This window comes from Montipora foliosa, chromosome 13 (assembly GCF_036669935.1).
Source record: "Montipora foliosa isolate CH-2021 chromosome 13, ASM3666993v2, whole genome shotgun sequence".
Lineage (NCBI taxonomy): Eukaryota > Metazoa > Cnidaria > Anthozoa > Scleractinia > Acroporidae > Montipora > Montipora foliosa.
This window is the reverse complement of record NC_090881.1, coordinates 4,776,918-4,789,417: the sequence shown is the minus strand read 5'-3', so window position 1 is coordinate 4,789,417 and position 12,500 is coordinate 4,776,918. Positions and strand designations below refer to the sequence as shown.

At 36.4% G+C, this 12,500-nt stretch overlaps 1 long non-coding RNA gene across 1 annotated transcript in view; it reads left to right on the top strand.

Annotated features, from left to right (window-relative positions):
* LOC137983862 (uncharacterized) overlaps positions 1-8,433 on the top strand; it is a 10,564-nt gene extending 2,131 nt beyond the window's left edge. Inside the window, exons 3-6 of the long non-coding RNA XR_011119026.1 lie at positions 542-653; positions 769-834; positions 4,992-5,070; positions 5,658-8,433. This is a non-coding gene — a long non-coding RNA (uncharacterized lncRNA). The remainder of the gene's footprint in view (positions 1-541; positions 654-768; positions 835-4,991; positions 5,071-5,657) is intronic.
* The last annotated feature ends 4,067 nt before the right edge of the window (positions 8,434-12,500 follow it).

Here is a 12,500-nt window from a genome sequence, read left to right as displayed (position 1 = left end):
AAAGAGATCAATGCATGTATGGATGATTTGTGATTTTAGGTTTCTTGGCTGCTCTCTTTGTGAGGCTGGCTACTCACCTTGATTTTACGTGTGGGCCTCAAGCTTGATCTGAGTGATTTATTGTGTTACTTTAGAACTAAATTCAGCACCCATGTAAAATTGTTTCATATGATGCATCCAGAATAAATTGCCATTTAATGAAATTAAGTGGTCATCCTCAGTCAAAACCTACAATAGAATAATTTATTTGATTCAGAAAAAGGCAGCTTGAATGCGCTTTCCTTGATTTTTACCAGTGGTTAACTGGAATACTGCTGCTGCATCTACAACTACTCCTAGCACTGTACTTCTAGTACTATTGCAGAGTACTGCTAATGCTACTGCTAGTAGTGTACTACTACTGCTACTTTGTGCTGCTGCTGCTGCTGCTACTACTACTACTACTAGTCTACTACTACTACTACTACGAGGGTAATCAAGAGGATGAGTGCAATTACATGTAAATTAAAAGGAGTTGAAAAAATTATTGTTTAATTTTAAGTTTGCAGAGAGTGTTGTTGCACTATACATTACATGTTGATCCTGCAAAAGCCATAAAGGACATCAGCAGCATCATTAGGTCATTAAGAAAGCCACCTTCTTATCAGAAAAAGGTGAAATAAATTTGTGTGACTCTTTCAGTGGGATAATGACAACTACTGTTGTTTATTCTATGTTTTTGCATGCTAAAAGTACAACATACTAACACGTGCCTTTAATCCTGTTTAGGAAAGAAATCTTAACATCAAGAGGAAGGGGACAGAAATCTCCGCTGTGTTCAAAGGAAAGTCATGGGTATGACCATTGCTTTTTGTATTTAATTTTATTTTACATTTCATGACCTTTCACAAGTTATCTTTGCCCTGAAGTGATCTGATTGTTAAACCTAACATGATATTGTATTAAGTACATGCACCTTTACAAACATGTAGGTAATGTTCTAGTTTTGGGTCTAAACCCATTCACCCCTAAACTGGCCTAAGCCGGCCATACTTGGTATTTTACTATGTCTAACGCCAGACGATTTTACTCATCAATTAAGAACCGCCAGGAGTCAATGGGTTAATGTACATGTAGGTTTTGGATAGATCATGTTCTTATTCCGACTTTGGTGAGCATTTTATTTTCAGACATTCAGCATGTTCATTGATGTAGTGTCCTGGTGTTATCATCATTCTTGCCTTGGATGCAGATCAACCCTCCAAAACCAAAGATCCAAAAGGTCTGTCTTTTGCTGCTAAAAGCATCAAACAAAAGTGTCATGATCTTTCACTCATTTGGTTCTCCACAGTTCAAGTATGTGAAATTCATATTACATGTCAAGGTTTTGGACTATTGGTAATATTTATTGGTTTTGGATCAATAAAATTATTGTTAATTAAATTAAAATGTTTTGATAGCCAAAAAACAATCAGATTCGAGATGATTGTAGAAATGAGACTTTGAGTGCAGCAGTAAATGGACCAGGAGGTACATGTAACAATGAATATGTGTATTGATGCAATGCTTACCAGTACTGATGCAGTTGCTGAAGAACGGTATCTGATCTGAGTAAAAAATAAATCACATTCTTACACCAATGATCAGAAGCTTCAAAATTGGTGAAGATGTTAAACTGTGTGAACCGAAACCACCTTTAAATTAACCCATTGACTCCCAGGGGTTTCCCATTGAGGAGTAAAATCGTCTGGCGTTAGACAGAGTAAAATACTAAGTCTGGCCGGTTTAGACCGGTTTGGTTGTCAAAAGGTTAACCAGCAATGTGTGGTGTATGATTATATCAATTTGATCTGTGCAGTGCAGAGTACATCAGTTACACTAGCCAGCACTCCATTAATTTGATGAAAACCGCTGGTGCGATGCCTTAATCAACTGAGCTATCTTTGAAGCCACTGAGGATCATATCTGCAGTTCAACATATATTTCTTTATTTATTTTCATTGAATACACAACTGAAGTTTACATTACACTTGAATACCAATAATGAAGATACATATAAAAGGAAAAAGAAAACAAATACAACTTATAATTATATGACATACAGTACAAGCCAAAACAGGATGTAATAGGCAGCTAATCGCATACTGACATGCAGGGGAACTGAGTGAACAATCAAAGAGGGCGAATAAAGTAAATTGAATCATGTAAATTTCTCGACCTTGTATTTAAAATTAATATTATTAACAAAATTAATTCAGACAAAATAATTTGAGCTCTTTTAGCTTATTTGAATAGGTGTCATATGTCATGTACAAAAAAGTAAAGTTAAACTTTCTCACAGTTCCATGCCCAGCAAGGCTTTGCTTGAACAAGCCAAAGGCGATTTTTTTAGGTTCTGGATTAAAACTAGTATTGTTTGTAGCATTAAACCACCCCACCACTTGACGAGTTCAATATATGATTTGTTTCATATAATGCTATTTCTGATGTCCAGTTGTAGCCTGCGAAATTGGCAGAAATGGATATTTTGACGGCACGGACCAGAGGACTGGGTCCGGTTGTCTGGTGGTGATTATGGGTAATTTGTCGTACAAATAGTGATCCGTTAGGGATCAGTCTAGGTTCAGCTTTCTTCGCCTACTTTTTTGTTAAATTTTCCCCTTAGCCTCCATAGGGTAGTGGCACTTGCATTGGGTTTGGAGAATACGTTCCCTCATTCCCGAAGGGTTTTGGGTTTTCGTATCTGGCAGGTGCCCAGTGTACTTTTCCTTTAACAAGTTTTTAGGAGGTCAGTACCATTAAGTATGCTTACGTATTATTATGCTAGAGCGGAGTTTGTATGCATATGGTAAGCAAAATAAACCGGCTTGTGGCGCTTGCTGTCCTACATGCCCATGTATCTACACAGTTGTGTTGTGATTGAGTTAGTCGTGTTGTGTCTGATTGGATAGTGGAGTCAAAATTCATTACATTCATTGGTTCATTCATCACTGGAACACTTGAACCCACAAATGACCAACTACCAACATCAGTTGCTTCATTAAGCTCAGTTGGTTACAGTGTCGCACTGGCATTTTGAGGTCATGGTTCAAACTCCGTTGAAGTCCTGAATTTTTCAGACTTCTCTACGCAATTGAAAAAATTGCGTTCATAACTGCGAGGATCATTATAGCTCCACTTGATTGCATATCCGCAATTCAATACATGGTTCACTTCATACATGTATATCATTTCATTCATAGAATTAAAACTGTTGGCGACCTTACAAGTAATTTTTTGGTATTGAAGAAATGCAATGGAAAACTAGTCTGTCTAAGTTACCAAGCTTGAACACATAATTGGACACTATCCACAGAAAACTTTTTGTTTAATTTGAACATACTTTACATGCATACATGTTAAGTACAACACTATAAAAATATGTGTTAATCGTTCCCATAACCTCACACATATAAATTAGTTACTATAGGTTAAAGAATCTTTTTGTTACTTGAAAGTGATGTCATCACAGTCTGGGTGACAGTGAAACGTTGGGTAACACTAATTTATTTCGCTAATTTTTATTCTTACATGTAAAATTAATACTTCTGTCAGTATCTTAACCCTCTTGGATAAATCTTGATTTGTTGGGGGGATATGACATTGCTATTTCCAATTAGCTTTAGGGAGTTTTAGACCCATTTCAGCAATATTGTTCTTAGCCAATAAATATATTGTTAGCAGTTTCCCTATGCTTTGTTGCACATAGGATACACTGTAATGTACAATTGTTATTACTTAATATTGATATTCCATGTTTAATAATATACATGAAAAAATTACTCGATTCTGATTGGCTGAGAGCAGTGCAGTACAAGTGTAATGCAGTGCGAAAAAAGTGTAATACCAGTGTAAATTACACATCGAAATTCTGGATTATGATTGGCTAATAAACAATACGCTTTGGTCAGAACCAATGAAATGTTTTGTTTTCAAAATAAGCGCGTGCCTTGGATGCCGCAATTTTTCCCTGATTCAGGGTTCTCCTTATCAGGCGGTAACCGGTAAAATTTACCGCTTGTAAGAGCACTTGTTACCGCCTGCAAACACTCAGAAGTCGTTATCCTTTGCAGAACGTCCAACATTAAACAAATGCTTTACCGGTTTGAAAAGGTCCCTTACCAATTGTGCTGAAAACTAGGGAGAACCCTGCTGATTGCGTGATATGCGTGCGTTACTTCTAGTTAATCATCTCGATTTTTTTCATGTAAATTATTAATAAGTAATCAAATGATTTTTCTCGTGCAATTTGGAATAAATAATCACGATTAAATTTTTTCAAAGACTACAAACTGCACTAGCCCTACAGGCTCGTGCGATTTTGGTCGTCTTTGAAATTATTTCCTCGTGATTATTTATTCCAAATTACGCTGGAAATCACAACATGTGATTACCTAATAATGAAGTTGATAGAGAGGTCTTCAATTGACCAGTATTATCACGGTTGGACTGGATCAAGCATCAAATAGAGGCTGATGGAAAGGAAAATAATTTGCATTCCTCCGCATTAGCCTCTATTTGATGCTGATTCCAGTCCATCTGTGAGAATATGAAACTTGTCTATTTATTGTAATGTTGCCAAACCAACAAGCCCAAAGTAATTACACACCAGAATATTTTCTGAATGAAATACTGTACCTGTCAATTAACCATAAACTGGAATAATATATCCTAGTCAGAATGCTAGCCAATCCAATGCAGCTGCTGCTGCTAAGTATGGGAAACCTACAAGTAGAGTGACTAAGTTGCGATAAAATTATTGGTCTTAGCTTTGCATCTGACTGGTTAAAATATTCATGCAAGTTTTTTTAATCCAATTATAGATCAAACTTTAAACACTAGTCATGTCTGTAATTACTCTCAACAAAATTATAATCAACTGGGAAGCCCTACAAAAATGTTTATTTATTAAATATTTTCCAGTGCTAATTAGTTAATTTTTTTAATGGTACACCTGCCTTTTGTACATTTAGGAAGTGTCAAAAATGAAATGAAAGTCAAAGATGAAAGAAAACAAAAGAAAAGGAGTTGGAGTAGTTGAAGACACGTTTTGTAAGTACAATGTACACACATCTTGACAATAAAAAAACTTTGCCAATTTCATTTTGCAATAGCCTTTACACAGCATTAGGACAGTTGATGGAGCATCATAAGCGCCTTGACAAACAGGAAATGTTTGCCATTTAAAAACATCAAACAAATATTATTGTTTGGTGACCAAACATGCTCTTAAAGTGAGTGGCCAAACGGTTAAACATGTTTGATCTAACTCAGATCAAACTCCTCAAGTTCGCTTATCAAGCATGAGAACAAAAGAAATGTTTTTGTTGTTTTTGATCGAATATTTTGTGGCCTTCAATTTTTATCAAACACGACCAAACACGATCAAAGAGCACCAAACAAGGTGGCCGAATGGTAAAATGGTTGGTCACCAAACAATATTTGATGTTGTTTAAATGCCAAACATTTCCCGTTTGGCCAGGCCCTAAGACATTCCCATTATAACCAACAAAGTCAAAGTAGCTAGCACATGTTTGTTAAGACAAAATCATTCTCTTTATGTATAATTATGACAAGTTACTGTTACAGTAAATTGGTTATTAAACCCTGACAGGAAATGTTTGCTCTTCTGTTTGAAGGTTCCAGAAGATCAAGCAATTATGGTTGGCCTCCTCTACTTGAAGGCCAAAAATACATTTTTGTGGTTAAGTAAAGTCTTAAAAGTTTGGTATTCTTTACAACAGCAACTCAAATAAAAGTGATTTGTTAAGGTTACTTGGACAAAGATTGTTTCACGAAAATAATGTGCAAAGAGAAAGTAAAGATTTTTAAGAAAACAGCGAAACCTTTGAGTTTATAATACATGTTTCAACAGAAACTTCTGCCATCCTCAGTTAGTCAGAATAAAAGCGATGGAAGCTGAAATTATAATAAATAGAGAATGCTAATGTGAAAAAATAGTAACAACTGAATGAAGTATTGCGTGAAATTAAAGATAGTTTTAGATTGACATAGTGTAATTGTTGATTCAAAGAGGGTTATTTCTCTGAATACAAATAGCCTCTTTTAACTTGAGTTGAAAACTGGTGAAGACGTGATCTAAAACGCGAAAACAATTTGCTGAACTTGAGGCGTGACAATGTTTAAAACTCTGCAGATGTTTGTATTCTGACTAACTGAAGATGGCAGAAGTTTCTTTTGAAACATGTATTATAAACTAAAAGGTTTTGTCGTTTTCTTTAAAGTCTTTATTTGTCTGCTGCTATTACGACCCAAAGAAAGGGTAATAATGATGTTTAAGTAAAGATCCAATGTCATTTAATCAACTTTTGAAATCGAATAAAGTATTAAGGCTGTTGTTTTGTGCCAATTTACATTGGCATTAAAATCAATTTACCCATAGTCATTATTTATTAATGTTTATCAAGAATTAATGAACAATGAAATGAATGTAAATGCAATTATTATCTGTTAATGGTTATCAAGGTTATAAGTGTATTTTATCATCTACTTATTATCTGTTTATGGTTAGAAATGAATTTTTATCGGTGAAAATAAGACTATCACATGATGACCTCAATTATTAACATGTACTTCATTCGTATTTGAAGGATTGATAGAATTGTATATTTGATAAACTAAGCATAATATTTGAGTATCGTTTTGCGAAGAAAATGTGGTATTTGATATATAGAGGATATTACATGGCCGCGAGGAGATACGAAATTTCTCTTCGAGTGTCGAAACACCAATGTTTCTTGGGATTTTTTTTTAAACCAGGTTTTTGCGTGGTCACTGAAGTCTTCATTTTTAATTATATTATGCAATTTTTTTAACAGGGTCAAACCAGTCCCCCTTTTTCGATTTGCAAGGTTTTTACAGGGTAAAACCAGTCCCACTTTTTCGATTTACAAACCCCTGTCTGTTTCATCGATTCACAGGATGTTTACAATGTAGTGAAAATATTTACAGGGAGTTTACAGTTTGGAATAAGTCTGGTGTATGCCATTTAGATTTTGGCCTTGGAGTGTTCGCAATTTACATAGTTTTTACATACTTTGTCCACAATATTTACGTCTTCTTTACAATATCTTCTAAGATCCTGCAAAAGGGCATTTTAGCTGTAAACTTTCATTTACAGCGTTTTCGATGTAATTTACATGCTATTTACATGTTATGATCTAAATTTACATGTACATGTAAATTTATCGATTTTTCCAGTGATCTGTTCTGGGGTGTCTCATATTGGTATAAGCGATCACAGCTTAGCCTAGGTATGCCGTAAAATTTCAATTCCCGCTTCTTCTGTAAACACTTCCGGTCTCTTAAAAAGTCAGTCATCACGGGTCACTTCGCTTGATGTGGCAAAACACCAATCCTATAGGCCATTTTCGAAATATCAAATATTCAGCTTGATAGTGAGGCAGTGAGGAAAAAAACAATAGAAACACGTTGGAGTGAATGTGAAAAATATTTGCATATCATACACTTTCCTTTGTCGTTGTCCTCTAAACCTCTCTTTCGAGCTGAATTTTGATATATCGAAAAAAGGCCTATAGAGCGTTTTTACATGACGTCACGGCAGCCATGTTGGTGTTCCAAAACAAAGGAATGGCGGCCATGATGGTGTACCAAACTAATCCTTTGGGAATTGATCTCTACTTTTATTCAAATACTCTCTTTTGTTTTAGTAATGCAGTATGACTGCTGGTCACGTGAGTGAAATCGCTCTATTAGTCAAGATAGGAAATTGAAAGACCCTCAGATTTTTGCTCTAACGGGTACATCTTTCAAAGATCTCCCTTTTCTATACGAAATAAGGGGAGGATTTTAAAAAAATTCTCAGCAAAAGCTGGTTTTGTATAAGATCCCAGTTGTTGTTTAAGAAAATCTATTTGAGATGAGGCACTGCATGATGGCTGATACTCTGTAATAAACGGCAAGATCTTTTTGCGCGCTTTTTGTTTATTTTTAGAGCCGACATTCTTTTGCTAAAACTGACTTTAGATGAGAGCATGTTCACAAGGCTTATGTGGATAACCCCTGTAGCGTATTCTTTGTTAGAATTGTGCGTTGTTTTCTTCAAATATTGGTTTCAGTGAAGTGTTAGTTCTAAGAAGCTCTGGGGCTTAGCCTTTGAAGGAGCCTTTCCTGACCCCCAGAGGGTGACGGGAGGTAAAGTGCATGAACTCAGTGAACTGGAGAGTTTCTGTCGGTTTAAAGTGCGTGCGCACACCAAGAGTAGAGTGTCCTTGTATCCTGTGAAAGAAATAAAAGATGTGAATCTCAGTCGTGAATTTTACAGTCGAATGATAGCTATTTGCTGTAGCTCTGTGAAATTGTTTATTCTTCTTTGTATCTTTTCTAAAGAAACGGCTTGTATGGACTTTGCGTTTAAAGTGCCCCTGTGATCAACGTGCTTAACACCTGACTGGCAAAATTTTGAGCTTTGATTTTTATCCAAAGGCCGTTTACTTTGAGTGTAAGTAGCTTAAAATTTCAGCGTGTGAACGCAGCTTATTATATATGTTATATGTATATTATATATATTCGCACGTATTGCATTCTTAAACTAGTGAGCCTTTGACGTCATTTTCTCCTCGATCCAGCTCTCTCAAGAACATAATGTTAGTAATGGCGGACCATTAAATAGGAAAACTACAGTTAAAATAAAGAGGTGTCTTTTTGAAATCAAGGCTTAAAACGTGGGTCACTTAGTGTTTTGTTAACATAGTTTTGAAATCCAAAGAAAAATCTGAATTGATTTTTTGGTCACAGGGGCACTTTAAAAGTGGTTTTTCTCGTTAAACAAGAAAGAGTTTTCTTTCAAGATAACGCTCAACAATTTTTTGAGGAAGTGAGTAGGTAGCAGAGGGTTATCAGTTTACGGGGTGTTTTATATCTCCTATATACATTGATGGACCAAGCGATTAGTAAGGCCAGCGGTAACGAAGGTAATTAGACACATAGTATAGTAGAAAACCGAAAACCTCATTTTTAATGTTCAAATAATAGCACTAATTGGGACACCTTGGAGAACAGATTGCTGAAGGTGCTCCTTGGTTAAATAAAGCTTATTATTATCATTATTATTATTATTATTATTATTATTATTATCCAAATATGGGCAAATAATTTGCCATTTAATTTCGTGTTATAAGCGTCATCCGAAAAAATTACCGTCAACCGTCAAAATGGCTTTTTTTTTAACCATCAATTGTCAAAGGGGACCCCCCCCCCCCCCCATTGAGACCCTCTTATAATAAGTTTTTGCGACAGACATGCCCTATTGAAGAGCAAACGCACGCGGCCCCCATAGTCCATTTGAATTACTAACATATTAAAGAGCGGATTTAAGAGACCAGCTTAAGAGGAAAGTTATTAAAACCAGAGATCCGTCCACATGGAACCAGTTTCGGAAAACAAAAAATTCAAGTAAATCGGGGAATCAAGTTTGCTAAAATGGCCTACTATGAAACTGAATAGTTGTGCTAAAAATGAACGCAAAACTTGGAAAACAGTCAACAAACTGACATCTCGCAATTGAAATAAAACTGTCATAAATGAAATACAATATCAAGGGCAAAAATCAAAGAGTTGTTTGAGGAAACAACATCGACACATATTTTTTCTCTTCTCTCAAAACTTTGTAAGTCTAAGGCTACAGGACTAGATAATATTTGAGGTAAATTATTAAAGGGAGTGCCCTGATTTAATTGCTCAGTCTCTCACGTATATATTTATTCAATCCTTGTTAACTGGTGTTTTTTTCCTGATGAGTGGAAGTCTGCTCGGGTTACCCCATTGTAGAAAAATTCTGGAAAACGCAATGATCCCACTAACTACCGACCAATATCAGTAATCCCAGTCGCGGCTAAAAAGGGTTTTTTTAGGAAGTAATTGATATTGTGATAAGTAGTTATGTAATTGATAGTGATGATTAGTTATTTTGATCTTGTAAATAATTTAATTAATTACGTAAATTATTATTTTATAATTATTGTTCCTGAAAAGCGCATTTGGGGAGGTTCAATAAGGTATGTATGTATGTATGTATGTATGTATGACCAGTTATACCACTATCTTACTAAAAACTGTATTCTCTCAGAGCAAATCCTTCGCTCTGACGAAGGGCCAACGCTCGAAACGTCAGCTGTTATAATCTCTATACGGCGGTCAATTTACATCATCAACTCCGTGTACTACTTCCCCACTGAGTAGGAGACACGGTGGCCTCATGGTTAGTGCGCTCGACTCCGGATCCAGTGGTCCGTTCTGGGTTCGGGTCCTGGCCTGGGAAATTGTGTTGTGTTCTTGGGCAAGACACTTTACTCTCATGGTGCTTCTTTCCACCCAGGTGTATAAATGGGTACCGGCGAATTTAATGCTGGGGGTAACCCTGTGATGGACTAGCATCCCATCCAGGGGGGAATAGAAATACTCCTAGTCGCTTCATGCTACAGAAACCGGAGATACCGGCGCCGGCCGGATGGGCCTTCTAGGCTCGTATTAGACTTTAGCTTTACCTTTACTTCCCCACCGACGCAGCACCACAGTTTTTTTAGAAACTACTCTTTTATTCATTGGTTACTGCATTAGTCGAAGCTACCGAAAAGCAACATTTGACTTGATTTGTGTTAATTGTTAATTTCAATTTACAGTGTCCCCAGTCAGTGCTTCAGCGCTAGAACGACTCTGAGACACTTGAATAAAGTTCCTTTCCTTTTCTTTCCTTTCCGTTATGGATAGTTGGGCATGAATATTGATCGCGCTTTTGTCAATGCCGTTGTGTTTCTTGATTTTAAGAAGGCTTTCGACACCGTCGAGAAACGTTGCAATTCTATGGGATACGCGGTTTCTGTCACAAATGGCTCGCATCATATTTAAGCAATCGCACTCAAACTTGTCTCCTTTATGTCTATTCCAAAATAAGTTAAATGTGGTGTCTCCAGGTAACAATTCTAGGACCTTTACTTATATATCAGTGATCTGCCAAATTGTCTGTATTTTTCACAACCTAGAACTGATTCATGCAGATGACATTAGCCTCGCCTTCAGTAGCGCAGATTTAAAACATATTGATGACTGTCTTAAAGGAGTAGTATCGTGGGAATTATCCCTTTTATTTTGACTATAAATTCACCAAATCGATTTTTAGGGTCTTTTTCATTCTTAAATTGCTTCTGGATCACTGCAGTGAGAAAAATCGATCAAATTTTAAAAGAAAAATGAGCCACACTAAATTATTACGAAATTTATCTAAGATGGAAGGGGAGTACTTGAAAACGTCGGCCCGACGTTTTTAAATGGGCATTCATTTTAATCTTGGTTACGCGTAACCAGAAACACTTAAGAATGGTTTCTGTGAGCTAAAATAGCCGTTTTGAATAAAAATTGGGCCTTAATTTTTGTTTGCCATCGATAAACAGGTCTCCTTTGCTTTCCAGATTTAAACTACAATCCATGACACTGCCCCTTCAACTTTGATTGGCCAATGAACTGGCCAATAAACTGACTTTGAATTTAACAAAAACTGAGATCATGTTGGTTGTGTCGAGACAGAAGTATCAACATTTCCTGAAATTCCTTCTTTCAGTATAAATGAACATCCAATGAAGCAGGTCATCTACGAAATCTCTTGATGTGCATATTGACTAAAACATGAATTGCGAATTTGATATAAAGAATATTTGGAAAAAAAAAAAAGACTGTAATGGCAACTTTATTCATGTAATTCAATAAAAGGGAAGGATACCAGAGGTTATCCCTATCGAGGATATCCGACAGCAGCCGGATTTAAGTGACTAAGAGTCGATTTTGATGAGGGAAGAAAACCGGAGAACCCGGAGAAAAACCCTCTGAGTCCGATTGAGATCGACTGAATCTCAGCCCACATATGACCCGAGGCCATGGTTGAACCCGGGACACAGAGGTGAGAGGCGCGGTTGATAGCCGCTAAACCACCGTTGACCATGCCAATTCTTCTGCATTGGGCGCAATTAAGCGAATACGACATCTTATACCCATTTAATAAATTAATTGATATATATATGACAGCCTAGTTCAACCATATTTTAATTACTGTAGTACTGTATGGGGCAACTGTGGCAGCGGCCTCCAGAAAAGCTTCAGAAGCTCCAAAATCGTGCGGCCCGTGTTTTTATATGTGCTAATTATGATTTTAATGTCGATGAATTGTTCCGGGCAATGGGTTGGGGTAAACTCAAATATCAAAGATTAGAATCAGCTGCTGTTATGATGTATAAATCTTTGCATAGGATGACACCTGAGTATCTGAGTTAGAGATTTGTGTTTCGAAACGACATAACATTATATCGATTTAAGAATACTGAAAAGAAATTGGCTCTTCCGAAGCCCCGCACCAATTATTTGAAGAACAATTTCTCTTACAGCGGAGCAAGGTTGTGGAACAGCCTATCAAGTGACCTTTGTGCAGTTACATCATTACATGATTTTAAGCG